Here is a 25000-nt window from a genome sequence, read left to right on the forward strand (position 1 = left end):
AATGGAAGCAAGAGGGGAAAAGCTTACAGCACCTGGTATTCCCAGGTGGTCTCCCATCCAAGTACTAACCAGGCCAAACCCTGCTTAGCTTCCGAGATCAGACGAGATCGGGCTTTCTCAGGGTAGTGTGACCGTAAGCCATTGCAGAGCTCTCATCAAGACTACTTATGCAACTTCATCTATGTTGGGTTTCAGATAACAAACTAGTAATGTATAACAAGACCATGGTAATGGAAGCAAGAGGGGAAAAGCTTACAGCACCTGGTATTCCCAGGTGGTCTCCCATCCAAGTACTAACCAGGCCAAACCCTGCTTAGCTTCCGAGATCGGGCGTTCTCAGGGTAGTGTGACCGTAAGCCATTGCAGAGCTCTCATCAAGACTACTTATGCAACTTCATCTATGTTGGGTTTCAGATAACAAACTAGTAATGTATAACAAGACCATGGTAATGGAAGCAAGAGGGGAAAAGCTTACAGCACCTGGTATTCCCAGGTGGTCTCCCATCCAAGTACTAACCAGGCCAAACCCTGCTTAGCTTCCGAGATCAGACGAGATCGGGCGTTCTCATGGTAGTGTGACCGTAAGCCATTGCAGAGCTCTCATCAAGACTACTTATGCAACTTCATCTATGTTGGGTTTCAGATAACAAACTAGTAATGTATAACAAGACCATGGTAATGGAAGCAAGAGGGGAAAAGCTTACAGCACCTGGTATTCCCAGGTGGTCTCCCATCCAAGTACTAACCAGGCCAAACCCTGCTTAGCTTCCGAGATCAGACGAGATTGGGCGTTCTCAGGGTAGTGTGACCGTAAGCCATTGCAGAGCTCTCATCAAGACTACTTATGCAACTTCATCTATGTTGGGTTTCAGATAACAAACTAGTAATGTATAACAAGACCATGGTAATGGAAGCAAGAGGGGAAAATCTTACAGCACCTGGTATTCCCAGGTGGTCTCCCATCCAAGTACTAATCAGGCCAAACCCTGCTTAGTTCCGAGATCAGACGAGATCGGGCGTTCTCAGGGTACTGTGACCGTAAGCCATTGCAGAGCTCTCATCAAGACTACTTATGCAACTTCATCTATGTTGGGTTTCAGATAACAAACTAGTAATGTATAACAAGACCATGGTAATGGAAGCAAGAGGGGAAAAGCTTACAGCACCTGGTATTCCCAGGTGGTCTCCCATCCAAGTACTAACCAGGCCAAACCCTGCTTAGCTTCCGAGATCAGACGAGATCGGGCGTTCTCAGGGTAGTGTGACCGTAAGCCATTGCAGAGCTCTCATCAAGACTACTTATGCAACTTCATCTATGTTGGGTTTCAGATAACAAACTAGTAATGTATAACAAGACCATGGTAATGGAAGCAAGAGGGGAAAAGCTTACAGCACCTGGTATTCCCAGGTGGTCTCCCATCCAAGTACTAACCAGGCCAAACCCTGCTTAGCTTCCGAGATCAGACGAGATCGGGCGTTCTCAGGGTAGTGTGACCGTAAGCCATTGCAGAGCTTTCATCAAGACTACTTATGCAACTTCATCTATGTTGGGTTTCTGATAACAAACTAGTAATGTATAACAAGACCATGGTAATGGAAGCAAGAGGGGAAAAGCTTACAGCACCTGGTATTCCCAGATGGTCTCCCATCCAAGTACTAAACAGGCCAAACCCTGCTTAGCTTCCGAGATCAGACGAGATCGGGCGTTCTCAGGGTAGTGTGACCGTAAGCCATTGCAGAGCTCTCATCAAGACTACTTATGCAACTTCATCTATGTTGGGTTTCAGATAACAAACTAGTAATGTATAACAAGACCATGGTAATGGAAGCAAGAGGGGAAAAGCTTACAGCACCTGGTATTCCCAGGTGGTCTCCCATCCAAGTACTAACCAGGCCAAACCCTGCTTAGCTTCCGAGATCAGACGAGATCGGGCGTTCTCAGGGTAGTGTGACCGTAAGCCATTGCAGAGCTCTCATCAAGACTACTTATGCAACTTCATCTATGTTGGGTTTCAGATAACAAACTAGTAATGTATAACAAGACCATGGTAATGGAAGCAAGAGGGGAAAAGCTTACAGCACCTGGTATTTCCAGGTGGTCTCCCATCCAAGTACTAACCAGGCCAAACCCTGCTTAGCTTCCGAGATCAGACGAGATCGGGCGTTCTCAGGGTAGTGTGACCGTAAGCCATTGCAGAGCTCTCATCAAGACTACTTATGCAACTTCATCTATGTTGGGTTTCAGATAACAAACTAGTAATGTATAACAAGACCATGGTAATGGAAGCAAGAGGGGAAAAGCTTACAGCACCTGGTATTCCCAGGTGGTCTCCCATCCAAGTACTAACCCGGCCAAACCCTGCTTAGCTTCCGAGATCAGACGAGATCGGGCGTTCTCAGGGTAGTGTGACCGTAAGCCATTGCAGAGCTCTCATCAAGACTACTTATGCAACTTCATCTATGTTGGGTTTCAGATAACAAACTAGTAATGTATAACAAGACCATGGTAATGGAAGCAAGAGGGGAAAAGCTTACAGCACCTGGTATTCCCAGGTGGTCTCCCATCCAAGTACTAACCAGGCCAAACCCTGCTTAGCTTCCGAGATCAGACGAGATCGGGCGTTCTCAGGGTAGTGTGACCGTAAGCCATTGCAGAGCTCTCATCAAGACTACTTATGCAACTTCATCTATGTTGGGTTTCAGATAACAAACTAGTAATGTATAACAAGACCATGGTAATGGAAGCAAGAGGGGAAAAGCTTACAGCACCTGGTATTCCCAGGTGGTCTCCCATCCAAGTACTAACCAGGCCAAACCCTGCTTAGCTTCCGAGATCAGACGAGATCGGGCGTTCTCAGGGTAGTGTGACCGTAAGCCATTGCAGAGCTCTCATCAAGACTACTTATGCAACTTCATCTATGTTGGGTTTCAGATAACAAACTAGTAATGTATAACAAGACCATGGTAATGGAAGCAAGAGGGGAAAAGCTTACAGCACCTGGTATTCCCAGGTGGTCTCCCATCCAAGTACTAACCAGGCCAAACCCTGCTTAGCTTCCGAGATCAGACGAGATCGGGCGTTCTCAGGGTAGTGTGACCGTAAGCCATTGCAGAGCTCTCATCAAGACTACTTATGCAACTTCATCTATGTTGGGTTTCAGATAACAAACTAGTAATGTATAACAAGACCTTGGTAATGGAAGCAAGAGGGGAAAAGCTTACAGCACCTGGTATTCCCAGGTGGTCTCCCATCCAAGTACTAACCAGGCCAAACCCTGCTTAGCTTCCGAGATCAGACGAGATCGGGCGTTCTCAGGGTAGTGTGACCGTAAGCCATTGCAGAGCTCTCATCAAGACTACTTATGCAACTTCATCTATGTTGGGTTTCAGATAACAAACTAGTAATGTATAACAAGACCATGGTAATGGAAGTGTGGTGTCTTCTCTTGATGGATGGTTCTTGAAGAAATGAAACTTAACACACTGTCTTCTAGTTTTATCAATCAGGTTAAGTTTATTATATAACAGAGTTTCAGAAGATACAGTGGAGAGATGAGTTGTCCTAATTCACGGTGTCTGAAGCTCTCTCCCTCCGTCTCTCTTTGTTCCCAGAGTATTTATACGTTAAGATCAACGCGTATCACGTTTCTTTACCATAAACGGACATGTATGTTTTCAGGCCTGAGTCCAACAATTTAAAGTCAAACAGATGTGGGGTGTTTTTCTGCTATTGGCCCACATTCCACCATCTCTCAGAGGACCCTCACTCCAGACAGACAGACTCCTTATACAATTCCATATGAATACATTTTTACCATTTTAATACACCACATATTCCCCCCTGACGAGACTCCTAAGAGGCTCGGACCAAATAGAAAGAACATATGCCATGGAACATAGAAAACAACCTACCATTCCTTCTAGCGGCGTTGGTTGCAACACCAAATTTGTGGAGTGTGAGAGCGAAAACCTACCAGGCAGCTTACACTTCTGAAAAACCTTCAATCACTCAAGGTAGGATAAAACTCACTCACGATCCCTCTGCCCTAGGCGACCACCAAAACAGTACTCCAGCCCAATCAAAGGAGAAGGAATGGGTTCGTCAAAAGACTATTACTTGTGGACGAGCTATGTGTGAGTAACATACAGATGAAACCTCATGAAACAAACAAAATGTGTACCTTCAGGCTAGTCAACCCATCGGACCATCCAGTACACCTAAAACCTGCCTAACAGTTCTACACCTAACCTCGAGAACAAAAAGAAATAAAAATAAAACCCCAGAGGTTACACCGTACTTACCCAACAGGAAATACATCAGTCCACAAGTAACAACTAACAATGGAAACAATAACACAAAACAGAATACTGAAGAATATATGTGATACAAACACAGGGATATAAAACACATAAAAGTTCAGTTGAAAATGTGACAAGGCAAGTCCCCAGAGTTATTGTCTTGCGATGTGGTGACGACACCATGGCATGTCCCCATGGCAGCTTTGCAATGTCCTTGTGTTGTGACCCCTAGATCCCCAGAGGCAGAGTCCTTGGCAGCTTGGGACCTCTGAACACCATACCCCACGTGCAGTTTCCCACTATCGTTCTAGAGGGAAAGATAGAACACACCAACCAGTATCTTGTCTTCAAAGAAACAGTACATATAAACAAACAACACAACAGTTTCTTAGTATGTGTACATGCGTAACAGTTTATCATGCTATTTCCACTAAAGCTATCATGGTTTACAATCTACCCCTCTAATGTCCATAAAAATGATGCATATATGTTAGGAATATAAGAGTACAAAGGATTAAAATGTTCTAAATGTACTTAGTATAGTTGGATTATTATTTGAGTTCAAATGGGTACTTATCCACTATCTCGCTGTCCAGCACTAAACCCTCATCGCTATCTGAGTCTCTTCGCACAAGCAATGGCATCTGCACTTGACTTCCAGGCAACACAACACCTACCCATCTCATAATCATAGCCTTCGCACAAGTTAACAATACGGTACAAAAACAGATCATCACACACAGTGATAGAAGAGCTGCTCCAAGAAGCTGAGCAAGCATTGCTCCCATAGGTCCAAATTTATCTAGTAACCAAGCATTCACAGACCACCCAGCTCCTTCTGATGGCCCAAACGCATCCCTAATATGCCTCAAAGCTTCTATAACACTAGTCATATTATCAGTGCTATCCGGAACCAAAGTATAACAAGCATCTCCAGTTAAGTTCAAAGCCATACATAAACCCCCTTGTTTTGCAAGAATGTAATCAAGTGCCATGTCATGCTTCAATAACGTAAGCCTATGACTTTTTTGTGTGTTGGTCAAATACTCAAAGCCTTTAATTGTCTCATTAGCAAATCCCTGTAGCGTATACGTAATATTATCAATGTGGTCTGCTAAAAAAGTAACCCCATACCATGGAAACAATCCTATACCCCACTTTTCTCCTATACTAATTCTCCAATGATAAGACTCCAAATTATGAAACTGTGCCATTTCTCTCTTCTGCCTCCTCCCTTGTGAACTCTCTGAAGTGTTCACAACAGGTGCAACACCCTTCTGTACAGTGTAAATTTCATATGGGAGCTTCAATTTAGCCATGTAACAACACCCCGTCCAACCATGCGGCAAAAATATATAAGCCTTGTCTCCACAAACCCACCAAATATCTTTAAAATTTCCTATGGTTACATTACCAGGCAAAATTTGATGTCCTGCCATCACACTTATATCATGCTTCCGGTTTGGAATCTTAAAAGTTACTTTGAACAAATCAGTAGGACCCCTTGGCCTATACCCCTTCAGCTCTATCGTGTATCTATCACACATTGCTACCCCCATAAACATTCCAGGCCCATCATAGGTCTGGTTTGAGCAAAAACACTCATCTGCCCTTACAGACAGCACATCCAAAGAATCAGGAACCACAGGTTCCTCCCTATCAAAATGATCAAGTATGTTTACATAGGGCAATTCTTGCAGCCATGTACAATTGAATCTAGGTCTAAACAAATGTACTGAGAGTGCCATCCACACATCATCTGCTGCTTGTTGATTATACAGCAACCAAGATAACGCATTAGACTGACACTTAACCTTCAGTGGTTCTGGCACTGTTTCTAAAATCGATGGCCAAGTACCTGGAGTTGGAACTTTTACTATACAAGGCCCCTTTAACCTCATACTGGCTCTTACGGAATGAGTGATCTGTTGAAACCATAGATTTCTAGATGCCCACCGATCTGTGATTTGTAATACGGAGGAGTCAAACCCAAAAGCCTTCCACTTTGTGTCCCTCTTCTGTAGTGCACGAGACTGGTCACTTACATCAGCTGGTACCCAATCAGTATTTACAGTTTCCCCAACCGTTACATCTGTTAACTCAACTACTTCATGTACTATTCGTGTCATGTTATCATTAACCACTGTTACATTTAATTCACTTCTACTACTATCACTACCTTTAGAAATAAAAGTTGAAATGTTCGATCTGTTTGTGCTCATCTCAACCCCATGCAATTTACTAGTTACAGTAGGAGCCCTAGTTACACCCTTCATACTTGTAGTTACTGTAGTAACCTGTTCAACTGTTGCCCCCATGTCACTCATGTCAAACAATTTGTCTGGACTTTTTTCAGGTAGTAATAAGCTTCCCTTAGGCTTTAGAGTCGTTATCTTAACCCTCATTTTACGTGTTACATGCCCTTCTTCCCACCTATTTTCTATAGGCACAAATTTGAACTCTGGTTCAAAGTAAACACAAGTGTATTCCCCTTCATCTTCCCATGAAACATTACGCATAAGCAACGAACAATCTTTCTTAACCGTAAACCATCTCACATCGTTATACAAAACATATTTTCTCCGATTATATGGTATGTCATCAACAGTTGGTCCTGCAAATATCAACTCTTCCCCACGACTATTTTTCCACTGAGGTGGGTTGTTACTTCTTGTGTTAAACAGCCCACACTTGCAAGGAAGATGAACTGATTTGCCTAATGCAACTGTAATTACTGGTTCCGGAGCTATAGTTGTCAGAATCACCTGAGGGACCGGCGTTGATATGTTTAATACACTTGATGCATTTTCCGTAATATTGGACACAACCAAAGTGAAATTATCTAAGAGACCTTCCCCTCTAATCTGCATAACGCTTAGGCCTGACCCTTTTCCTAACTGATCTCGGCCTTGGTTGTCTACCTGGCTCTCTGACTTCCCTGCTAGTGGAGTCAGTTCCCTGTGCACCCGCTCTCTCTTTACACCCCCCTGAACTGGGTTCTGTTGTTTTTGGAACATGCCCAAACTCAATGACCTCAAATCTGTCTTGTTCCCTACTTGGAGATTCAGGTCTGACATGATCAGAAGCATCCACAGAGCCCACAATATCAACCCCCACATGACCACTCTCTCTGTCCAGAGTCTGACCCTGGAGATCTCCAACCCTTTCTCCTTCTGCCTGCTCTTCCCCATCTTCACCTGGCTCCTGTGGACCTCCCAAATCTCTCTGCCCACGGGGTGTCTCCTCCCCTGGTGCTTTAATACAGTGTGACAAATGATACCACTTTGGAGACCCCTTGACTTGAACTGTAGTTCCTGTACTCCGCTCAACCTCAAAAGGACCTTCACGGCGTTCGTTATACCACTTTCTTCTAAACACCTTCACGAACACCTTGTCTCCTGGTTTCACTGCACTCCTCCTGTGCTCATCCAATTTCTCCTGCACCTCTTCTCTTTTCTGCCTGTCAGAAACGTACGTGGATATTTTCTTATGTAGATTAGCCATGTATGTAACATATGCTTTCATATCCCCCTCTAACAAAGTCAAACTTGGACCCTTTCCACTTGTGCGCAACCTAGGTGTAGGCATTTGTCTGCCTGTTACCATTTCATGAGGTGTCAAATGCAAATCACGCAGCTCAGTTGAGCGACACACCATTAGCGCCAATGGAAGCGCTTCAACCCAATTCAATCCCGTGTGCTGACAGATTTTCACAACACGGTTTTTCAAAACTCCATTCATTCTCTCACAGACCCCTTGACTTCTAGGACTATAAACACTCCCAAACCGCTGTGTAATGCCCAATTTTTGCAAAATCAATTTCACAGTTCTGTCCACAAATTCCTTCCCGTTGTCTGAGGATATTCGATCTGGTAATCCCCACCTGCTAAAGACTTCCGTGCACAAAAACTTTGCAACAGAGTGCGCATCCTTCTTTTTCGTAGGGCATGCTTCAACCCAACGTGAAAAACGATCAACCACAACAAGGAGATATCTCTTACCTCCAATTGGTTTTATCATGTCTACAAAATCCACTACTAACTCACACATAGGACCTCTCGGGGTTGGAATGTATCCAGGTGGAACCAGTACCCCCCTTCGAACATTGTTCTTCAGGCAAATTGTACATCTGCCAATGACATGATCAATCTGCTCAAGTAAGTATGGTGCCCAAAATCCATACTCCTTAGTGATTTTCCTTCTCACTTCCCCCCTGGCAACATGGCCCAACCCATGTGCCTCATGTATCATAAGACCCAACAGGTCAGAGGGCGCAACTATGAGCCCCTCATGGCTCCTCCAAAGACCCGTAGAATCTGGAGTAGCACCACGGTCTTGCCACAACCGCTTATCCACATCAGGAACAGCTTCCTGCATCAAAGCCACATCTCTCAGTGTTACTTTGTCTTCCAGGTCCACGGCATGTGTGACCAAGAAAATTTCCCCACTAGTATTAGCTCCTATGACAGCCTTAGCTGCCACATCAGCAGCATTGTTCCCCCGTGAGACCTTTGACATATCCTTTTTATGTGCTGCACATTTGACTATGGCTATGGCTTTGGGCTTCATCATAGCATGCAACAACTTCACTATTTGGTCACAGTGCTGTATGGGAGAGCCATCAGTTTTCCTGAAGCCCCGTGACTTCCACACTGCCCCAAACAAATGACAAATTCCGTGACAAAACGCTGAGTCGGAAAAAATAGTTACTCGCTTGCCGTCGGCCATCAAACAAGCTTCCGTCAAGCCCACCAGCTCAGCCAACTGAGCAGAGGCAGGTTGCGGTATCACTTCAGCTTTAACAACAACAAAATCTGCTCCTTGAGCTTGGACAATAGCATATCCTGCACACAACTTATCTCCTCTCCTATAGCAGGATCCATCAGTCCAAAGCTCCAACTCCGCATCCTGTAGCGGAAGAGCCTGCAAATCTGCTCTAAGTTTTGAGTATTTCTCAGCTTCTTGTACACACTCATGTGGTTCACCATCTTCTGGTGTTGGCAAGGTTTCAGCCGGATTCACTGTGGCACATCTTACTAGAGTTATATCCTCCTGCTCTAGAAGTCTATAATAGTCTCTCAGTCTAGACATAGTCAGAGTGTACTTTCCATGATTTAGCAAATTTCTAAGACTATGATGGGTCAAAATTGTCACTGGATAGCCCATCGTGATCGCTGATGCCTTCTCATACATCAGATAAACCCCTACCATAGCTCTGTAGCACAATGGCAATCCCAACTCCACTTCTGAGTAAGCAGTAGAGTAATAGGAAATTGGCTGAGGACCAGTTCCTGTTCCTGTAGGTTGACTCAGGACTGCGCAAGCATATTTACCCCCCACTGATGTTGACACATACAATACGAAATTCTTAGAGTAATCTGGTAGTGCTAATGCTGGAGCCTCTTGCATCCTCTGCTTGATAGTCTCAAATGCCAGTAATCCATCATGTGTCCATGAGAGATTACAGTGTAGCTTAGCACTCCCTGTGTCTTTGATCATAGCCCTCAAAGGCCCCATTAGGTTAGCATAGTCTTCTATCCATGCAGACGAATACCCCACTATACCCAAGAATGTCATCATCTCCCTGACTGTTCTGGGTTTTGGAACTGCTCTAATAGCTTCCAATTGCTTGTCTGAGATACGTCTGTGCCCTTTCGTTATTGTCTGACCCAAGTAAACCACTTTTTCTTGACAATATTGCAACTTTTTACAAGAGACCTTGTGTCCCTTTTCTGCTAGTAATTGCAACAGCTTAATTGAGTCCCTATGACACTCTTCTTGGCTGGAAGAGCAGATGATCAAGTCATCGACGTAATGAAGTACCCTACTGTGCACTAATTGCTGGAGCCCTGCCAAATCATCCTTCAATATTTTATTGAAGACATGCGGTGAATGTTTGTATCCCTGAGGAATACGCGTATAGACATAAGACTGCCCATTGTAAGTAAAACCAAACAATCCTTGACTTTGTTCATGGAGTGGAACACTGAAGTAAGCTCCACACAAGTCTATCACCGTGAAATGAGAAGCCTCTGGAGGAATTTCCGCCAGCAAAGTATGAGGATCTGGTACTTCTGCTGGAAAGTCAGCTACTACTTCATTCACTGCTCTCAAATCATGCACCAAGCGATAGGAGTTATCTGGTTTCTTGACTGGCAGCAATGGTGTATTGCACTGAGGATTTTGTTGCAACTTCAACACACCCGCTTTTACAAGTCCTTCGATTTCTGGGCCTATCCCTTGAACAGCTTCTTCTTTCAATGGATACTGATTTTTCCATGGAAGTTTCATTCCTGGCTTAAGGTCAACTCTCACTGGTTGAGCTGATTTCACAAGTCCTATGTCCGTGCTATGTTTTGACCAGAGACATTCTGGCACTTGTCGTAGCATTTCTTCTCTCCAGGAGAACCTTGTCGGATCAATGAGTGACTCATGCGTCATCCGCACAGTTTGTGGCTGTCCTTGTCCTTCAGCAGAAATTACAATCTTGAGGAATTGATTATCTTTACTCCTCCAAATTGCTTCATTTTCTTCCAGTGGAATGAAAACCACTTTTTCTGCTTCCGCCATCATGTCTCCCACATGCTTCTGTTCATAGTGCTCAGACACTAGTAATGTCACATGTGGCACACTTTGTTGGACAGCAAATTCCTTGAGTAGATAATCATTGTCATCTATCTTCATGGCTGCTCCTTGTGGTCCCAAGATTATACAGCTTGAACTGAGTTGTACTTGTTTTGGCTGGTGACTTAGCCACTCTTCTGCATTTGCTTGCATTGCATCTTTGAAGTACTTTATTGTACAGTGCAGTGGGTACTCTGGAGGTTTCGCAGTGGGCAGGTTAGCCACAATGAATTTTTCCCACAATTTGGCTGGTCCCAAAAGATCTGTAGAGAGGTTTCCAAGCCAAAACACTAATGAAGCCTCAGCTTCCGTCGTCATCAATAGCTGGTGAGCCATATTTGTTGGTACTTCCACTAAGCATCCGTCTGGTGTACATTTTATTGTGCAGTTCATCCTACACAATGCATCTCTGCCCATCAAGGCTACTGGTGTATGTTCTGATACCAGAATAGGTATTTTTGTCTTCACATTCTTATAGCAGAGCTCTACTGGTTCTGTGAGAGGAATCAGCTGCTTTACTCCCTCAAACCCGATTGTCCGTATCCATTGATCGGACAAGAGGAGGTGTGTAGCATCTTTAGGCTGGATACAGGTAAAGGCTGCTCCGCTGTCAGCTAACATGTTCAATGGTCGCTTGTTCACCTGCACCTGTATTGTTGGTTCTTCTTCCGGCCCAGACGCTACCAGCTGACACCCCTCCATCGAGTTCTCCGGGCATCCCTAGAATCCAGGTTCCGGGCCCCTGAATGGGTTCACCGGTCCCCTGGCCTTCTGTGGTTGGCCCCTGAATCTTCCTCTGGAGGTTCCTCTGAAATTTCTCATTTGCGCAGTGCACTCCCTCGCAAAGTGACCCACTACTCCACAGTTGTAGCAAGCATCCATAGACTGTTGAAAATTTGAATCAAATCGTCCTCCACATCCTCTTCCTACACATCCTCGACCTCGTCCTCTCCAGGTTTGTACCTGACCATAGGTTGGCTGTTGCCAGGATACAACTTGATTCATAGGAGGCTGTTGAGTCACTTGAGGATACGCTTGAACTTGTTGTACTGGTTGTACAGGATTAACCTGCTCCTTTTGTGGTGCCTGACCTTGGATCATCATTGCTTGCTTCTTGTCTTTTTGTTTTTTATTCTCCACAACTGTATGTGAGTGAGTTTTCTGAGAGCTTCTTGATCATTCTCTTTCTGGTCTCTTGCTTTTTTCCTGTGCAGCTCCACTTGATGGGCTATGTGATCTGTGTAGACTCCTTTAGCCATACTCCCCAGACCAACCACTTCTGCCAGTTTGTTCCTCACAGACAGAGGCAGTCCCTTCTGTATTTTGGCTCTCAGGATGGATTGTTCCATCTGGTTAATTTCAGGATCATTTCCTGTGATGTTTCTCCACACTTGATGCGCTCTTGACACGTACGACCTTGGGTTCTCTTCGTCTCCCAGTGGATCAATGAGAATGTTGTCAGGATGTACATTTGTTGGAAATGTATCCCTCACTGCTCTCCACATTCGACCTCTGACTGCTGCAAACAACTCTGGATCATTCACTGCCGTGCCTACATAACGATCCAGTCCTGCTTTTTGCAGAATCTCCTCCATGGCTGGAACTCCCAAGAGATTAGCCAGCAGTCTCTTAATGTCACCTATGGCAGGTTGTGTTCCCACCATGATTTCTTCCAACTTTGAGATCCAAGGATGCGCTCCATCTTGAAGAGTTGGCAGCTTTTCCAGTATATCAGACAGGTCTGTATTCTGCCATGGCTTGTACTCCAGATTTTGTCCTCTGACGATCACTGGACAAATCTTATCATGGTGCGTCCCTTTTCTTGAACGTAATGCATAGCTGTGTTCCACTTTTTCCTTTAAGCCTTTCTTTTGTATCTGCAAGCTCTTCAGCTGTTTCTCCAATGCCTTTTGACACTCACGGCTTGGTCTACTCTCCAAGACTGACATGCAGTGGTCTATGCTCTTGTCCACTTCTCTCATGTCCCTCTGCAGATCTTCTGCAGTTCTTGGGCTCGATGTGTCAGGGACAAATCCTCTTGAGGACGCCGAAAATCTGTTACTCCAGTCATGATCGCTGTCTTCTCTGTCACTGTCATTGGAGCTTGTGTCATCAGAATCGCCATGTTTTCTTGACTTGTCTCCTTTTCTTTCTGCCTTAGCCAGTAACTTCCTCACAGTTGGGTCATAACCTCCTGTAGCTTCCTCCCACTCACTATTGTCTTCATCCTCTTCTCGTCTTAATTTTCCCAGCTTCAGAAGTCCCTTGGTCAACAGCCATCTTGCTGTCTTCTTGCTCTTGGCATGCGGAAACATTTTTATGATTGTCTCTGCTTTGCCTGCTTCCATTATCCGATCGTCATCATCCGTAATTTGATATTCACCCTCTTGACTGATGACTGGAACTTGAGGATAGACTTCTTTAAACTTCACTTCTTTTTCGTACGGTGGAGGTTTCTTCGCTGAATTTACATGAGAGAATGGTGCATTGACTTCAGCCATCTGTTTCTCAATCTTCATTGTGTTTTTCTCAATTTCTTCGGCGCCTTTTATTCTTCTCTCCTGATTAGCTTTGATGAGTTTCTGGCCTTCTTGCGAGAACAATTCAAGCACTCCAAGTTCCATCCTCCTTTTCTCTTTGCGTCTCTCTCCTTTCTTCCCCTTCTTTTGGTTTGCTTTGTACGTGGCCACAAGTACCTTCAATACTTCAATAACATCTGGGTTGAGAGTCCCCTCAGCCGGCCAGGGACATTCTATATCAGGCCATCTCTTGTTCCACTTCTTTGACAATTTTGTAATGCCTTTAATTAAAGGATTGTTTGTCTTTACTACATCAACTGGAGTTATCCCCTTGGCTACATTTGACCCCATATTGGACATACTCCTAACTCCCCTAGGTTTCTAATGTGAAAAATGCAAGCTACCAAACTGCTGTATTTTACTACACTAAGTTATTATTTTAGGTACTATTCTTTTCAATATTATGTGCCTATCAACTTTTTATTTGTGCACCTCAGCTCAAATGGTTGCCAACCCCAGAAAAATCCACAATTAAAAATTCAAACCCACTAATTAACCAATTAACCAATCAACCAATTAACCAATTAACCAATCAACCAATCAACCAATTAACCAATTAACCAATTAACCAATTAACCAATCGACCAATTAAACAATTAACCAATTAACCAATTAACCACTCAACTAATCAACCAATTAAACAATTAACCCATTAACCAATTAAACAATTAAACAAATAAACAAGTAACTAATTAATCAAGTGACTAATTACACAGTTACTTAATTATTTAAGAACCACACAGTCTGTTGCCAAGTTTTCACGCAGCACCCCCATATGCCCCTTTGGTCCCCGCTGTTTATTTAAAATTACACACTTTAGGTATTGGTACAAATGACATTAAAACAGTGTGCCTAATTACTAGTGAGTAAATATGTGAGTGCAAATAATTTTTGTAATGCAGGTGTGACAAAGGAAGAAATTGTGGATCAAAACACTAGCCTGATTTGGAGCGCTGTCAGCAGCTGGGCTGGATGACGTCACCTCCTGGCCCGCTCCTCTGTCAGCCACCCCTCCTTTTCCTTTTCTCTCCTCTCATTTTACAGACAGGCATCAGGAAAGGAAAAAACACAGAAGGACAGCGGTCAACACAACTTATTAATTAAAAACTTATTAACACAGGTCTCATTAAGTTCAATATATTTTCTCAAACTTCCTATTTTTTTTTTTTTTTCTTTTCATTATATAACTTTGCCATATGTAAGCACTGCACAGAGCTCCATGGACTCTTGGCCTCCTGCCAACAAAAACCCCACAGCTCAACAGAGCCTCATTGAGAGCACTAGCCCCCACTTTCTTCTCTCCCTCACTCTGCTTCTCCGACACAGAGAGAAAAAACGGCACATTTAAAGCACTCATTCTTTATCATACTACTTTTTAGTTTCCCTAGTTTTGTGGCAGGAACATGCATTATTTATACATTAATATTTATTTTATTCTTACCAAACTTGGTAAGTTAATCTATTACTTTTAGGAAACATAAAATATATACATATCTATCTTTTTCTTCTACATTTCACTATAATCCCATCATGCAAATTATTTTACCAACACACATTTTATTAGACTAAAGCTAATGCTCTCTGACCACTTTATCAGAGAGAAAGAGAAAGCCGTGCACTCCTTCAGGACCCAAAGCCAACTGTGGCGTCATACGTCCACCCCACTCACTCCTTGAGAACCCACAGGTCCCCAACCTAAAATTCTCCATCTACACCTCCAGACCCCAACGGCCCTCAATACAGTTTAACTATTAGTCTGCGTTGACACAGATATAAAGTACTTAACATTCTATGTTACAAAAACTCTCCATCTCACACTATCTCCATAACCTAATTTTCCTCTCTTATTAATAAATTATAATCTGCCTTCAGCAAATATCAAATCAATTCTTTAACACTAATCATATAGACCTATTCTATCAATAGTTACAGTGACATTCCAGAATTCGTCAGCGAGTCTAACAAATTCCAGCAGTTTAACAGTAAGTTTTAAACAGAGCGCACACACACAAAAGCTCTCACAGCTCACAATCCAGGCACGCAGCCAAACGCTTCGCACACACACACATACATTAGTCTCCCTGCAGCAGAGAGCACACAGACTCACAGACAAAAATCACACCCCGCACATGCTTTTCTCAACATACACACATATAATTAACTTCTCAATACCATATGTGGATGCCCTAAAAACACCACTGTATTGTCCACCGTTATCTATCTATGTATATATATATATATATATATATATATATATATATATATATAATTTACTGTAATGCTTTATCTATCTAGAACAAAATGCAAAGCTCATTTACCAGTATTCGAGTACTGTATCATCCGTCTTTGCATTTTGTCTGTGGCTCATTTAGTGGTTTATTTAAATTACCTTATGATTCTCTAGTTCTAGGTTTTCTACAATGACAACCAGCATCATTGCTCTCACAGAACAGACAAAATAAAATAAAAAGACAAAGACAAAAACATAACATACACAAACCACACACACTTCCATGTATTTTCCCACACACATAGAAAACCCGGATGCGCATTCCGGACTTTTCAGAATTAACTCCTTTATTTTAGTCGACATTTCCTCTTTTTCCCTAGCATGCTTTTCCAATTCCTTTGATACACTACTCTAGAGATTTCTCTTTTCCTCAGCCAACTCTGTCACATGGATAACGCACGCTCACCCACAGCAGTAGTCGCTTTTTTTTTTTCCTTTACTCTTCATTTATCCCTTTACATTTATGCCTTGTTACCTTAACTCTAGTTACAGAGAAAGCCCATGTCCGCTTAACAAATCCCAAAATACTCATGTCTTACAACTTTCAAAACCGGGCCCAGTATAAGAAGTTAGCATGCAGTAACTGACCATTTATCAAGCTTCATCCCCTAAACTTCCTACAAATAACTATTTTATTTCACTTCTGTGTGGTTGACACAACGCCACACATTAAAATTTAAAGTTAAGGTCATTTCAACCAGAACACACCATCATCTCATACAAAACTTGTTCACTTTGAATGCAACCAGTCACCCTTCAGCAAGAAGAGAGAAAAAAAAAAACCCTCATGATCAGCGAGGAAAGCTCACCCTCTTTTTTTCTTTTCCCAGCCGAGGTTTCTCCCTTCCGTCAGAAGAGCCGCTCAACGCAAGACACGGTCACACTTCAGCATCCCATCCTCGTCGCCAAAAACTTCTGTGGTGTCTTCTCTTGATGGATGGTTCTTGAAGAAATGAAACTTAACACACTGTCTTCTAGTTTTATCAATCAGGTTAAGTTTATTATATAACAGAGTTTCAGAAGATACAGTGGAGAGATGAGTTGTCCTAATTCACGGTGTCTGAAGCTCTCTCCCTCCGTCTCTCTTTGTTCCCAGAGTATTTATACGTTAAGATCAACGCGTATCACGTTTCTTTACCATAAACGGACATGTATGTTTTCAGGCCTGAGTCCAACAATTTAAAGTCAAACAGATGTGGGGTGTTTTTCTGCTATTGGCCCACATTCCACCATCTCTCAGAGGACCCTCACTCCAGACAGACAGACTCCTTATACAATTCCATATGAATACATTTTTACCATTTTAATACACCACAGAAGCAAGAGGGGAAAAGCTTACAGCACCTGGTATTCCCAGGTGGTCTCCCATCCAAGTACTAACCAGGCCAAACCCTGCTTAGCTTCCGAGATCAGACGAGATCGGGCGTTCTCAGGGTAGTGTGACCGTAAGCCATTGCAGAGCTCTCATCAAGACTACTTATGCAACTTCATCTATGTTGGGTTTCAGATAACAAACTAGTAATGTATAACAAGACCATGGTAATGGAAGCAAGAGGGGAAAAGCTTACAGCACCTGGTATTCCCAGGTGGTCTCCCATCCAAGTACTAACCAGGCCAAACCCTGCTTAGCTTCCGAGATCAGACGAGATCGGGCGTTCTCAGGGTAGTGTGACCGTAAGCCATTGCAGAGCTCTCATCAAGACTACTTATGCAACTTCATCTATGTTGGGTTTCAGATAACAAACTAGTAATGTATAACAAGACCATGGTAATGGAAGCAAGAGGGGAAAAGCTTACAGCACCTGGTATTCCCAGGTGGTCTCCCATCCAAGTACTAACCAGGCCAAACCCTGCTTAGCTTCCGAGATCAGACGAGATCGGGCGTTCTCAGGGTAGTGTGACCGTAAGCCATTGCAGAGCTCTCATCAAGACTACTTATGCAACTTCATCTATGTTGGGTTTCGGATAACAAACTAGTAATGTATAACAAGACCATGGTAATGGAAGCAAGAGGGGAAAAGCTTACAGCACCTGGTATTCCCAGGTGGTCTCCCATCCAAGTACTAACCAGGCCAAACCCTGCTTAGCTTCCGAGATCAGACGACATCGGGCGTTCTCAGGGTAGTGTGACCGTAAGCCATTGCAGAGCTCTCATCAAGACTACTTATGCAACTTCATCTATGTTGGGTTTCAGATAACAAACTAGTAATGTATAACAAGACCATGGTAATGGAAGCAAGAGGGGAAAAGCTTACAGCACCTGGTATTCCCAGGTGGTCTCCCATCCAAGTACTAACCAGGCCAAACCCTGCTTAGCTTCCGAGATCAGACGAGATTGGGCGTTCTCAGGGTAGTGTGACCGTAAGCCATTGCAGAGCTCTCATCAAGACTACTTATGCAACTTCATCTATGTTGGGTTTCAGATAACAAACTAGTAATGTATAACAAGACCATGGTAATGGAAGCAAGAGGGGAAAAGCTTACAGCACCTGGTATTCCCAGGTGGTCTCCCATCCAAGTACTAACCAGGCCAAACCCTGCTTAGCTTCCGAGATCAGACGAGATCGGGCGTTCTCAGGGTAGTGTGACCGTAAGCCATTGCAGAGCTCTCATCAAGACTACTTATGCAACTTCATCTATGTTGGGTTTCAGATAATAAACTAGTAATGTATAACAAGACCATGGTAATGGAAGCAAGAGGGGAAAAGCTTACAGCACCTGGTATTCCCAGGTGGTCTCCCATCCAAGTACTAACCAGGCCAAACCCTGCTTAGCTTCCGAGATCAGACGAGATCGGGCGTTCTCAGGGTAGTGTGACCGTAAGCCATTGCAGAGCTCTCATCAAGACTACTTATGCAACTTCATCTATGTTGGGTTTCAGATAACAAACTAGTAATGTATAACAAGACCATGGTAATGGAAGCAAGAGGGGAAAAGCTTACAGCACCTGGTATTCCCAGGTGGTCTCCCATCCAAGTACTAACCAGGCCAAACCCTGCTTAGCTTCCGAGATCAGACGAGATCGGGCGTTCTCAGGGTAGTGTGACTGTAAGCCATTGCAGAGCTCTCATCAAGACTACTTATGCAACTTCATCTATGTTGGGTTTCAGATAACAAACTAGTAATGTATAACAAGACCATGGTAATGGAAGCAAGAGGGGAAAAGCTTACAGCACCTGGTATTCCCAGGTGGTCTCCCATCCAAGTACTAACCAGGCCAAACCCTGCTTAGCTTCCGAGATCAGACGAGATCGGGCGTTCTCAGGGTAGTGTGACCGTAAGCCATTGCAGAGCTCTCATCAAGACTACTTATGCAACTTCATCTATGTTGGGTTTCAGATAACAAACTAGTAATGTATAACAAGACCATGGTAATGGAAGCAAGAAGGGAAAAGCTTACAGCACCTGGTATTCCCAGGTGGTCTCCCATCCAAGTACTAACCAGGCCAAACCCTGCTTAGCTTCCGAGATCAGACGAGATCGGGCGTTCTCAGGGTAGTGTGACCGTAAGCCATTGCAGAGCTCTCATCAAGACTACTTATGCAACTTCATCTATGTTGGGTTTCAGATAACAAACTAGTAATGTATAACAAGACCATGGTAATGGAAGCAAGAGGGGAAAAGCTTACAGCACCTGGTATTCCCAGGTGGTCTCCCATCCAAGTACTAACCAGGCCAAACCCTGCTTAGCTTCCGAGATAAGACGAGATCAGGCGTTCTCAGGGTAGTGTGACCGTAAGCCATTGCAGAGCTCTCATCAAGACTACTTATGCAACTTCATCTATGTTGGGTTTCAGATAACAAACTAGTAATGTATAACAAGACCATGGTAATGGAAGCAAGAGGGGAAAAGCTTACAGCACCTGGTATTCCCAGGTGGTCTCCCATCCAAGTACTAACCAGGCCAAACCCTGCTTAGCTTCCGAGATCAGACGAGATCGGGCGTTCTCAGGGTAGTGTGACCGTAAGCCATTGCAGAGCTCTCATCAAGACTACTTATGCAACTTCATCTATGTTGGGTTTCAGATAAGAAACTAGTAATGTATAACAAGACCATGGTAATGGAAGCAAGAAGGGAAAAGCTTACAGCACCTGGTATTCCCAGGTGGTCTCCCATCCAAGTACTAACCAGGCTAAACCCTGCTTAGCTTCCGAGATCAGACGAGATCGGGCGTTCTCAGGGTAGTGTGACCGTAAGCCATTGCAGAGCTCTCATCAAGACTACTTATGCAACTTCATCTATGTTGGGTTTCAGATAACAAACTAGTAATGTATAACAAGACCATGGTAATGGAAGCAAGAAGGGAAAAGCTTACAGCACCTGGTATTCCCAGGTGGTCTCCCATCCAAGTACTAACCAGGCCAAACCCTGCTTAGCTTCCGAGATCAGACGAGATCGGGCGTTCTCAGGGTAGTGTGACCGTAAACCATTGCAGAGCTCTCATCAAGACTACTTATGCAACTTCATCTATGTTGGGTTTCAGATAACAAACTAGTAATGTATAACAAGACCATGGTAATGGAAGCAAGAGGGGAAAAGCTTACAGCACCTGGTATTCCCAGGTGGTCTCCCATCCAAGTACTAACCAGGCCAAACCCTGCTTAGCTTCCGAGATCAGACGAGATCGGGCGTTCTCAGGGTAGTGTGACCGTAAGCCATTGCAGAGCTCTCATCAAGACTACTTATGCAACTTCATCTATGTTGGGTTTCAGATAACAAACTAGTAATGTATAACAAGACCATGGTAATGGAAGCAAGAGGGGAAAAGCTTACAGCACCTGGTATTCCCAGGTGGTCTCCCATCCAAGTACTAACCAGGCCAAACCCTGCTTAGCTTCCGAGATCAGACGAGATCGGGCGTTCTCAGGGTAGTGTGACCGTAAGCCATTGCAGAGCTCTCATCAAGACTACTTATGCAACTTCATCTATGTTGGGTTTCAGATAACAAACTAGTAATGTATAACAAGACCATGGTAATGGAAGCAAGAGGGGAAAAGCTTACAGCACCTGGTATTCCCAGGTGGTCTCCCATCCAAGTACTAACCAGGCCAAACCCTGCTTAGCTTCCGAGATCAGACGAGATCGGGCGTTCTCAGGGTAGTGTGACCGTAAGCCATTGCAGAGCTCTCATCAAGACTACTTATGCAACTTCATCTATGTTGGGTTTCAGATAACAAACTAGTAATGTATAACAAGACCATGGTAATGGAAGCAAGAGGGGAAAAGCTTACAGCACCTGGTGATTCCCAGGTGGTCTCCCATCCAAGTACTAACCAGGCCAAACCCTGCTTAGCTTCCGAGATCAGACGAGATCGGGCGTTCTCAGGGTAGTGTGACCGTAAGCCATTGCAGAGCTCTCATCAAGACTACTTATGCAACTTCATCTATGTTGGGTTTCAGATAACAAACTAGTAATGTATAACAAGACCATGGTAATGGAAGCAAGAGGGGAAAAGCTTACAGCACCTGGTATTCCCAGGTGGTCTCCCATCCAAGTACTAACCAGGCCAAACCCTGCTTAGCTTCCGAGATCAGACGAGATCGGGCGTTCTCAGGGTAGTGTGACCGTAAGCCATTGCAGAGCTCTCATCAAGACTACTTATGCAACTTCATCTATGTTGGGTTTCAGATAACAAACTAGTAATGTATAACAAGACCATGGTAATGGAAGCAAGAGGGGAAAAGCTTACAGCACCTGGTATTCCCAGGTGGTCTCCCATCCAAGTACTAACCAGGCCAAACCCTGCTTAGCTTCCGAGATCAGACGAGATCGGGCGTTCTCAGGGTAGTGTGACCGTAAGCCATTGCAGAGCTCTCATCAAGACTACTTATGGCAACTTCATCTATGTTGGGTTTCAGATAACAAACTAGTAATGTATAACAAGACCATGGTAATGGAAGCAAGAGGGAAAAGCGTACAGCACCTGGTATTCCAGGTGGTCTCCCATCCAAGTACTAACCAGGCCAAACCCTGCTTAGCTTCCGAGATCAGACGAGATCGGGCGTTCTCAGGGTAGTGTGACCGTAAGCCATTGCAGAGCTCTCATCAAGACTACTTATGCAACTTCATCTATGTTGGGTTTCAGATAACAAACTAGTAATGTATAACAAGACCATGGTAATGGAAGCAAGAGGGGAAAAGCTTACAGCACCTGGTATTCCCAGGTGGTCTCACATCCAAGTACTAACCAGGCCAAACCCTGCTTAGCTTCCGAGATCAGACGAGATCGGGCGTTCTCAGGGTAGTGTGACCGTAAGCCATTGCAGAGCTCTCATCAAGACTACTTATGCAACTTCATCTATGTTGGGTTTCAGATAACAAACTAGTAATGTATAACAAGACCATGGTAATGGAAGCAAGAGGGGAAAATCTTACAGCACCTGGTATTCCCAGGTGGTCTCCCATCCAAGTACTAACCAGGCCAAACCCTGCTTAGCTTCCGAGATCAGACGAGATCGGCGTTCTCAGGGTAGTGTGACCGTAAGCCATTGCAGAGCTCTCATCAAGACTACTTATGCAACTTCATCTATGTTGGGTTTCAGATAACAACCTAGTAATGTATAACAAGACCATGGTAATGGAAGCAAGAGGGGAAAAGCTTACAGCACCTGGTATTCCCAGGTGGTCTCCCATCCAAGTACTAACCAGGCCAAACCCTGCTTAGCTTCCGAGATCAGACGAGATCGGGCGTTCTCAGGGTAGTGTGACCGTAAGCATTGCAGAGCTCTCATCAAGACTACTTATGCAACTTCATCTATGTTGGGTTTCAGATAACAAACTAGTAATGTATAACAAGACCATGGTAATGAAGCAAGAGGGGAAAAGCTTACAGCACCTGGTATTCCCAGGTGGTCTCCCATCCAAGTACTAACCCAGGCCAAACCCTGCTTAGCTTCCGAGATCAGACGAGATCGGGCGTTCTCAGGGTAGTGTGACGTAAGCCATTGCAGAGCTCTCATCAAGACTACTTATGCAACTTCATCTATGTTGGTTTCAGATAACAAACTAGTAATGTATAACAAGACCATGGTAATGGAAGCAAGAGGGAAAAGCTTACAGCACCTGGTATTCCCAGGTGGTCTCCCATCCAAGTACTAACCAGGCCAAACCCTGCTTAGCTTCCGAGATCAGACGAGATCGGGCGTTCTCAGGGTAGTGTGACCGTAAGCCATTGCAGAGCTCTCATCAAGACTACTTATGCAACTTCATCTATGTTGGGTTTCAGATAACAAACTAGTAATGTATAACAAGACCATGGTAATGGAAGCAAGAGGGGAAAAGCTTACAGCACCTGGTATTCCCAGGTGGTCTCCCATCCAAGTACTAACCAGGCCAAACCCTGCTTAGCTTCCGAGATCAGACGAGATCGGGCGTTCTCAGGGTAGTGTGACCGTAAGCCATTGCAGAGCTCTCATCAAGACTACTTATGCAACTTCATCTATGTTGGGTTTCAGATAACAAACTAGTAATGTATAACAAGACCATGGTAATGGAAGCAAGAGGGGAAAAGCTTACAGCACCTGGTATTCCCAGGTGGTCTCCCATCCAAGTACTAACCAGGCCAAACCCTGCTTAGCTTCCGAGATCAGACGAGATCGGGCGTTCTCAGGGTAGTGTGACCGTAAGCCATTGCAGAGCTCTCATCAAGACTACTTATGCAACTTCATCTATGTTGGGTTTCAGATAACAAACTAGTAATGTATAACAAGACCATGGTAATGGAAGCAAGAGGGGAAAAGCTTACAGCACCTGGTATTCCCAGGTGGTCTCCCATCCAAGTACTAACCAGGCCAAACCCTGCTTAGCTTCCGAGATCAGACGAGATCGGGCGTTCTCAGGGTAGTGTGACCGTAAGCCATTGCAGAGCTCTCACAAGACTACTTATGCAACTTCATCTATGTTGGGTTTCAGATAACAAACTAGTAATGTATAACAAGACCATGGTAATGGAAGCAAGAGGGGAAAAGCTTACAGCACCTGGTATTCCCAGGTGGTCTCCCATCCAAGTACTAACCAGGCCAAACCCTGCTTAGCTTCCGAGATCAGACGAGATCGGGCGTTCTCAGGGTAGTGTGACCGTAAGCCATTGCAGAGCTCTCATCAAGACTACTTATGCAACTTCATCTATGTTGGGTTTCAGATAACAAACTAGTAATGTATAACAAGACCATGGTAATGGAAGCAAGAGGGGAAAAGCTTACAGCAACTGGTATTCCCAGGTGGTCTCCCATCCAAGTACTAACCAGGCCAAACCCTGCTTAGCTTCCGAGATCAGACGAGATCGGGCGTTCTCAGGGTAGTGTGACCGTAAGCCATTGCAGAGCTCTCATCAAGACTACTTATGCAACTTCATCTATGTTGGGTTTCAGATAACAAACTAGTAATGTATAACAAGACCATGGTAATGGAAGCAAGAGGGGAAAAGCTTACAGCACCTGGTATTCCCAGGTGGTCTCCCATCCAAGTACTAACCAGGCCAAACCCTGCTTAGCTTCCGAGATCAGACGAGATCGGGCGTTCTCAGGGTAGTGTGACCGTAAGCCATTGCAGAGCTCTCATCAAGACTACTTATGCAACTTCATCTATGTTGGGTTTCAGATAACAAACTAGTAATGTATAACAAGACCATGGTAATGGAAGCAAGAGGGGAAAAGCTTACAGCACCTGGTATTCCCAGGTGGTCTCCCATCCAAGTACTAACCAGGCCAAACCCTGCTTAGCTTCCGAGATCAGACGAGATCGGGCGTTCTCAGGGTAGTGTGACCGTAAGCCATTGCAGAGCTCTCATCAAGACTACTTATGCAACTTCATCTATGTTGGGTTTCAGATAACAAACTAGTAATGTATAACAAGACCATGGTAATGGAAGCAAGAGGGGAAAAGCTTACAGCACCTGGTATTCCCAGGTGGTCTCCCATCCAAGTACTAACCAGGCCAAACCCTGCTTAGCTTCCGAGATCAGACGAGATCGGGCGTTCTCAGGGTAGTGTGACCGTAAGCCATTGCAGAGCTCTCATCAAGACTACTTATGCAACTTCATCTATGTTGGGTTTCAGATAACAAACTAGTAATGTATAACAAGACCATGGTAATGGAAGCAAGAGGGGAAAAGCTTACAGCACCTGGTATTCCCAGGTGGTCTCCCATCCAAGTACTAACCAGGCCAAACCCTGCTTAGCTTCCGAGATCAGACGAGATCGGGCGTT

General features: G+C 44.3%; 47 non-coding genes and 3 pseudogenes across 47 annotated transcripts in view; all 50 read right to left on the minus strand.

Annotated features, from left to right (window-relative positions):
* Positions 1 to 20: 20 nt before the first annotated feature.
* LOC125796042 (5S ribosomal RNA) lies at positions 21 to 139 on the minus strand. Its single transcript, XR_007435034.1, has one exon. It is a non-coding gene; the product is annotated as a 5S ribosomal RNA (ribosomal RNA).
* Positions 140 to 249: 110 nt separating this feature from the next.
* LOC125796391 (5S ribosomal RNA) lies at positions 250 to 358 on the minus strand (annotated as a pseudogene).
* Positions 359 to 468: 110 nt separating this feature from the next.
* LOC125795999 (5S ribosomal RNA) lies at positions 469 to 587 on the minus strand. The gene has a single exon (XR_007434991.1). It is a non-coding gene; the product is annotated as a 5S ribosomal RNA (ribosomal RNA).
* A 110-nt stretch (positions 588 to 697) lies between these two features.
* On the minus strand, positions 698 to 816 carry LOC125796164 (5S ribosomal RNA). The gene has a single exon (XR_007435156.1). It is a non-coding gene; the product is annotated as a 5S ribosomal RNA (ribosomal RNA).
* Positions 817 to 926: 110 nt separating this feature from the next.
* On the minus strand, positions 927 to 1044 carry LOC125796417 (5S ribosomal RNA; annotated as a pseudogene).
* Positions 1045 to 1154: 110 nt separating this feature from the next.
* Positions 1155 to 1273, minus strand: LOC125796806 (5S ribosomal RNA). The gene has a single exon (XR_007435715.1). It is a non-coding gene; the product is annotated as a 5S ribosomal RNA (ribosomal RNA).
* Positions 1274 to 1383: 110 nt separating this feature from the next.
* Positions 1384 to 1502, minus strand: LOC125796807 (5S ribosomal RNA). The gene has a single exon (XR_007435716.1). It is a non-coding gene; the product is annotated as a 5S ribosomal RNA (ribosomal RNA).
* Positions 1503 to 1612: 110 nt separating this feature from the next.
* Positions 1613 to 1731, minus strand: LOC125795995 (5S ribosomal RNA). Its single transcript, XR_007434987.1, has one exon. It is a non-coding gene; the product is annotated as a 5S ribosomal RNA (ribosomal RNA).
* A 110-nt stretch (positions 1732 to 1841) lies between these two features.
* LOC125796808 (5S ribosomal RNA) lies at positions 1842 to 1960 on the minus strand. Its single transcript, XR_007435717.1, has one exon. It is a non-coding gene; the product is annotated as a 5S ribosomal RNA (ribosomal RNA).
* Positions 1961 to 2070: 110 nt separating this feature from the next.
* LOC125796017 (5S ribosomal RNA) lies at positions 2071 to 2189 on the minus strand. Its single transcript, XR_007435009.1, has one exon. It is a non-coding gene; the product is annotated as a 5S ribosomal RNA (ribosomal RNA).
* A 110-nt stretch (positions 2190 to 2299) lies between these two features.
* On the minus strand, positions 2300 to 2418 carry LOC125796478 (5S ribosomal RNA). Its single transcript, XR_007435388.1, has one exon. It is a non-coding gene; the product is annotated as a 5S ribosomal RNA (ribosomal RNA).
* Positions 2419 to 2528: 110 nt separating this feature from the next.
* LOC125796809 (5S ribosomal RNA) lies at positions 2529 to 2647 on the minus strand. The gene has a single exon (XR_007435718.1). It is a non-coding gene; the product is annotated as a 5S ribosomal RNA (ribosomal RNA).
* A 110-nt stretch (positions 2648 to 2757) lies between these two features.
* Positions 2758 to 2876, minus strand: LOC125796810 (5S ribosomal RNA). The gene has a single exon (XR_007435719.1). It is a non-coding gene; the product is annotated as a 5S ribosomal RNA (ribosomal RNA).
* Positions 2877 to 2986: 110 nt separating this feature from the next.
* Positions 2987 to 3105, minus strand: LOC125796811 (5S ribosomal RNA). Its single transcript, XR_007435720.1, has one exon. It is a non-coding gene; the product is annotated as a 5S ribosomal RNA (ribosomal RNA).
* A 110-nt stretch (positions 3106 to 3215) lies between these two features.
* On the minus strand, positions 3216 to 3334 carry LOC125796812 (5S ribosomal RNA). The gene has a single exon (XR_007435721.1). It is a non-coding gene; the product is annotated as a 5S ribosomal RNA (ribosomal RNA).
* Positions 3335 to 17124: 13790 nt separating this feature from the next.
* Positions 17125 to 17243, minus strand: LOC125796813 (5S ribosomal RNA). Its single transcript, XR_007435722.1, has one exon. It is a non-coding gene; the product is annotated as a 5S ribosomal RNA (ribosomal RNA).
* A 110-nt stretch (positions 17244 to 17353) lies between these two features.
* LOC125796814 (5S ribosomal RNA) lies at positions 17354 to 17472 on the minus strand. The gene has a single exon (XR_007435723.1). It is a non-coding gene; the product is annotated as a 5S ribosomal RNA (ribosomal RNA).
* Positions 17473 to 17582: 110 nt separating this feature from the next.
* LOC125796816 (5S ribosomal RNA) lies at positions 17583 to 17701 on the minus strand. The gene has a single exon (XR_007435725.1). It is a non-coding gene; the product is annotated as a 5S ribosomal RNA (ribosomal RNA).
* Positions 17702 to 17811: 110 nt separating this feature from the next.
* Positions 17812 to 17930, minus strand: LOC125796260 (5S ribosomal RNA). The gene has a single exon (XR_007435252.1). It is a non-coding gene; the product is annotated as a 5S ribosomal RNA (ribosomal RNA).
* A 110-nt stretch (positions 17931 to 18040) lies between these two features.
* LOC125796165 (5S ribosomal RNA) lies at positions 18041 to 18159 on the minus strand. The gene has a single exon (XR_007435157.1). It is a non-coding gene; the product is annotated as a 5S ribosomal RNA (ribosomal RNA).
* Positions 18160 to 18269: 110 nt separating this feature from the next.
* LOC125796817 (5S ribosomal RNA) lies at positions 18270 to 18388 on the minus strand. The gene has a single exon (XR_007435726.1). It is a non-coding gene; the product is annotated as a 5S ribosomal RNA (ribosomal RNA).
* Positions 18389 to 18498: 110 nt separating this feature from the next.
* LOC125796818 (5S ribosomal RNA) lies at positions 18499 to 18617 on the minus strand. The gene has a single exon (XR_007435727.1). It is a non-coding gene; the product is annotated as a 5S ribosomal RNA (ribosomal RNA).
* A 110-nt stretch (positions 18618 to 18727) lies between these two features.
* Positions 18728 to 18846, minus strand: LOC125795716 (5S ribosomal RNA). Its single transcript, XR_007434708.1, has one exon. It is a non-coding gene; the product is annotated as a 5S ribosomal RNA (ribosomal RNA).
* A 110-nt stretch (positions 18847 to 18956) lies between these two features.
* On the minus strand, positions 18957 to 19075 carry LOC125796819 (5S ribosomal RNA). The gene has a single exon (XR_007435728.1). It is a non-coding gene; the product is annotated as a 5S ribosomal RNA (ribosomal RNA).
* A 110-nt stretch (positions 19076 to 19185) lies between these two features.
* LOC125796820 (5S ribosomal RNA) lies at positions 19186 to 19304 on the minus strand. Its single transcript, XR_007435729.1, has one exon. It is a non-coding gene; the product is annotated as a 5S ribosomal RNA (ribosomal RNA).
* Positions 19305 to 19414: 110 nt separating this feature from the next.
* LOC125796310 (5S ribosomal RNA) lies at positions 19415 to 19533 on the minus strand. The gene has a single exon (XR_007435302.1). It is a non-coding gene; the product is annotated as a 5S ribosomal RNA (ribosomal RNA).
* A 110-nt stretch (positions 19534 to 19643) lies between these two features.
* LOC125796821 (5S ribosomal RNA) lies at positions 19644 to 19762 on the minus strand. The gene has a single exon (XR_007435730.1). It is a non-coding gene; the product is annotated as a 5S ribosomal RNA (ribosomal RNA).
* A 110-nt stretch (positions 19763 to 19872) lies between these two features.
* On the minus strand, positions 19873 to 19991 carry LOC125796127 (5S ribosomal RNA). Its single transcript, XR_007435119.1, has one exon. It is a non-coding gene; the product is annotated as a 5S ribosomal RNA (ribosomal RNA).
* Positions 19992 to 20101: 110 nt separating this feature from the next.
* LOC125795780 (5S ribosomal RNA) lies at positions 20102 to 20220 on the minus strand. The gene has a single exon (XR_007434772.1). It is a non-coding gene; the product is annotated as a 5S ribosomal RNA (ribosomal RNA).
* Positions 20221 to 20330: 110 nt separating this feature from the next.
* LOC125796822 (5S ribosomal RNA) lies at positions 20331 to 20449 on the minus strand. Its single transcript, XR_007435731.1, has one exon. It is a non-coding gene; the product is annotated as a 5S ribosomal RNA (ribosomal RNA).
* A 110-nt stretch (positions 20450 to 20559) lies between these two features.
* On the minus strand, positions 20560 to 20678 carry LOC125796823 (5S ribosomal RNA). The gene has a single exon (XR_007435732.1). It is a non-coding gene; the product is annotated as a 5S ribosomal RNA (ribosomal RNA).
* Positions 20679 to 20788: 110 nt separating this feature from the next.
* Positions 20789 to 20907, minus strand: LOC125796824 (5S ribosomal RNA). Its single transcript, XR_007435733.1, has one exon. It is a non-coding gene; the product is annotated as a 5S ribosomal RNA (ribosomal RNA).
* Positions 20908 to 21017: 110 nt separating this feature from the next.
* On the minus strand, positions 21018 to 21137 carry LOC125796133 (5S ribosomal RNA). The gene has a single exon (XR_007435125.1). It is a non-coding gene; the product is annotated as a 5S ribosomal RNA (ribosomal RNA).
* Positions 21138 to 21247: 110 nt separating this feature from the next.
* On the minus strand, positions 21248 to 21366 carry LOC125796825 (5S ribosomal RNA). Its single transcript, XR_007435734.1, has one exon. It is a non-coding gene; the product is annotated as a 5S ribosomal RNA (ribosomal RNA).
* A 110-nt stretch (positions 21367 to 21476) lies between these two features.
* LOC125796827 (5S ribosomal RNA) lies at positions 21477 to 21595 on the minus strand. Its single transcript, XR_007435736.1, has one exon. It is a non-coding gene; the product is annotated as a 5S ribosomal RNA (ribosomal RNA).
* A 110-nt stretch (positions 21596 to 21705) lies between these two features.
* On the minus strand, positions 21706 to 21823 carry LOC125796347 (5S ribosomal RNA). Its single transcript, XR_007435339.1, has one exon. It is a non-coding gene; the product is annotated as a 5S ribosomal RNA (ribosomal RNA).
* A 110-nt stretch (positions 21824 to 21933) lies between these two features.
* LOC125796205 (5S ribosomal RNA) lies at positions 21934 to 22052 on the minus strand. Its single transcript, XR_007435197.1, has one exon. It is a non-coding gene; the product is annotated as a 5S ribosomal RNA (ribosomal RNA).
* A 110-nt stretch (positions 22053 to 22162) lies between these two features.
* Positions 22163 to 22280, minus strand: LOC125796339 (5S ribosomal RNA). Its single transcript, XR_007435331.1, has one exon. It is a non-coding gene; the product is annotated as a 5S ribosomal RNA (ribosomal RNA).
* A 110-nt stretch (positions 22281 to 22390) lies between these two features.
* Positions 22391 to 22509, minus strand: LOC125796828 (5S ribosomal RNA). Its single transcript, XR_007435737.1, has one exon. It is a non-coding gene; the product is annotated as a 5S ribosomal RNA (ribosomal RNA).
* Positions 22510 to 22617: 108 nt separating this feature from the next.
* LOC125796370 (5S ribosomal RNA) lies at positions 22618 to 22736 on the minus strand (annotated as a pseudogene).
* A 108-nt stretch (positions 22737 to 22844) lies between these two features.
* LOC125796829 (5S ribosomal RNA) lies at positions 22845 to 22963 on the minus strand. The gene has a single exon (XR_007435738.1). It is a non-coding gene; the product is annotated as a 5S ribosomal RNA (ribosomal RNA).
* A 110-nt stretch (positions 22964 to 23073) lies between these two features.
* Positions 23074 to 23192, minus strand: LOC125796830 (5S ribosomal RNA). The gene has a single exon (XR_007435739.1). It is a non-coding gene; the product is annotated as a 5S ribosomal RNA (ribosomal RNA).
* Positions 23193 to 23302: 110 nt separating this feature from the next.
* On the minus strand, positions 23303 to 23421 carry LOC125796831 (5S ribosomal RNA). The gene has a single exon (XR_007435740.1). It is a non-coding gene; the product is annotated as a 5S ribosomal RNA (ribosomal RNA).
* A 110-nt stretch (positions 23422 to 23531) lies between these two features.
* Positions 23532 to 23650, minus strand: LOC125795265 (5S ribosomal RNA). The gene has a single exon (XR_007434257.1). It is a non-coding gene; the product is annotated as a 5S ribosomal RNA (ribosomal RNA).
* Positions 23651 to 23759: 109 nt separating this feature from the next.
* On the minus strand, positions 23760 to 23878 carry LOC125795266 (5S ribosomal RNA). Its single transcript, XR_007434258.1, has one exon. It is a non-coding gene; the product is annotated as a 5S ribosomal RNA (ribosomal RNA).
* A 110-nt stretch (positions 23879 to 23988) lies between these two features.
* Positions 23989 to 24107, minus strand: LOC125796197 (5S ribosomal RNA). The gene has a single exon (XR_007435189.1). It is a non-coding gene; the product is annotated as a 5S ribosomal RNA (ribosomal RNA).
* Positions 24108 to 24217: 110 nt separating this feature from the next.
* Positions 24218 to 24336, minus strand: LOC125795267 (5S ribosomal RNA). Its single transcript, XR_007434259.1, has one exon. It is a non-coding gene; the product is annotated as a 5S ribosomal RNA (ribosomal RNA).
* A 110-nt stretch (positions 24337 to 24446) lies between these two features.
* Positions 24447 to 24565, minus strand: LOC125795268 (5S ribosomal RNA). The gene has a single exon (XR_007434260.1). It is a non-coding gene; the product is annotated as a 5S ribosomal RNA (ribosomal RNA).
* Positions 24566 to 24675: 110 nt separating this feature from the next.
* LOC125795269 (5S ribosomal RNA) lies at positions 24676 to 24794 on the minus strand. Its single transcript, XR_007434261.1, has one exon. It is a non-coding gene; the product is annotated as a 5S ribosomal RNA (ribosomal RNA).
* A 110-nt stretch (positions 24795 to 24904) lies between these two features.
* The window catches only part of LOC125795271 (5S ribosomal RNA), a 119-nt gene continuing 23 nt past the window's right edge, over positions 24905 to 25000 (minus strand). The window contains exon 1 of the ribosomal RNA XR_007434263.1: positions 24905 to 25000. This exon is cut by the window's right edge and continues 23 nt beyond it. This is a non-coding gene — a ribosomal RNA (5S ribosomal RNA).

This window comes from Astyanax mexicanus, unplaced genomic scaffold, assembly GCF_023375975.1.
Source record: "Astyanax mexicanus isolate ESR-SI-001 unplaced genomic scaffold, AstMex3_surface scaffold_46, whole genome shotgun sequence".
Classification (NCBI taxonomy): domain Eukaryota; kingdom Metazoa; phylum Chordata; class Actinopteri; order Characiformes; family Acestrorhamphidae; genus Astyanax; species Astyanax mexicanus.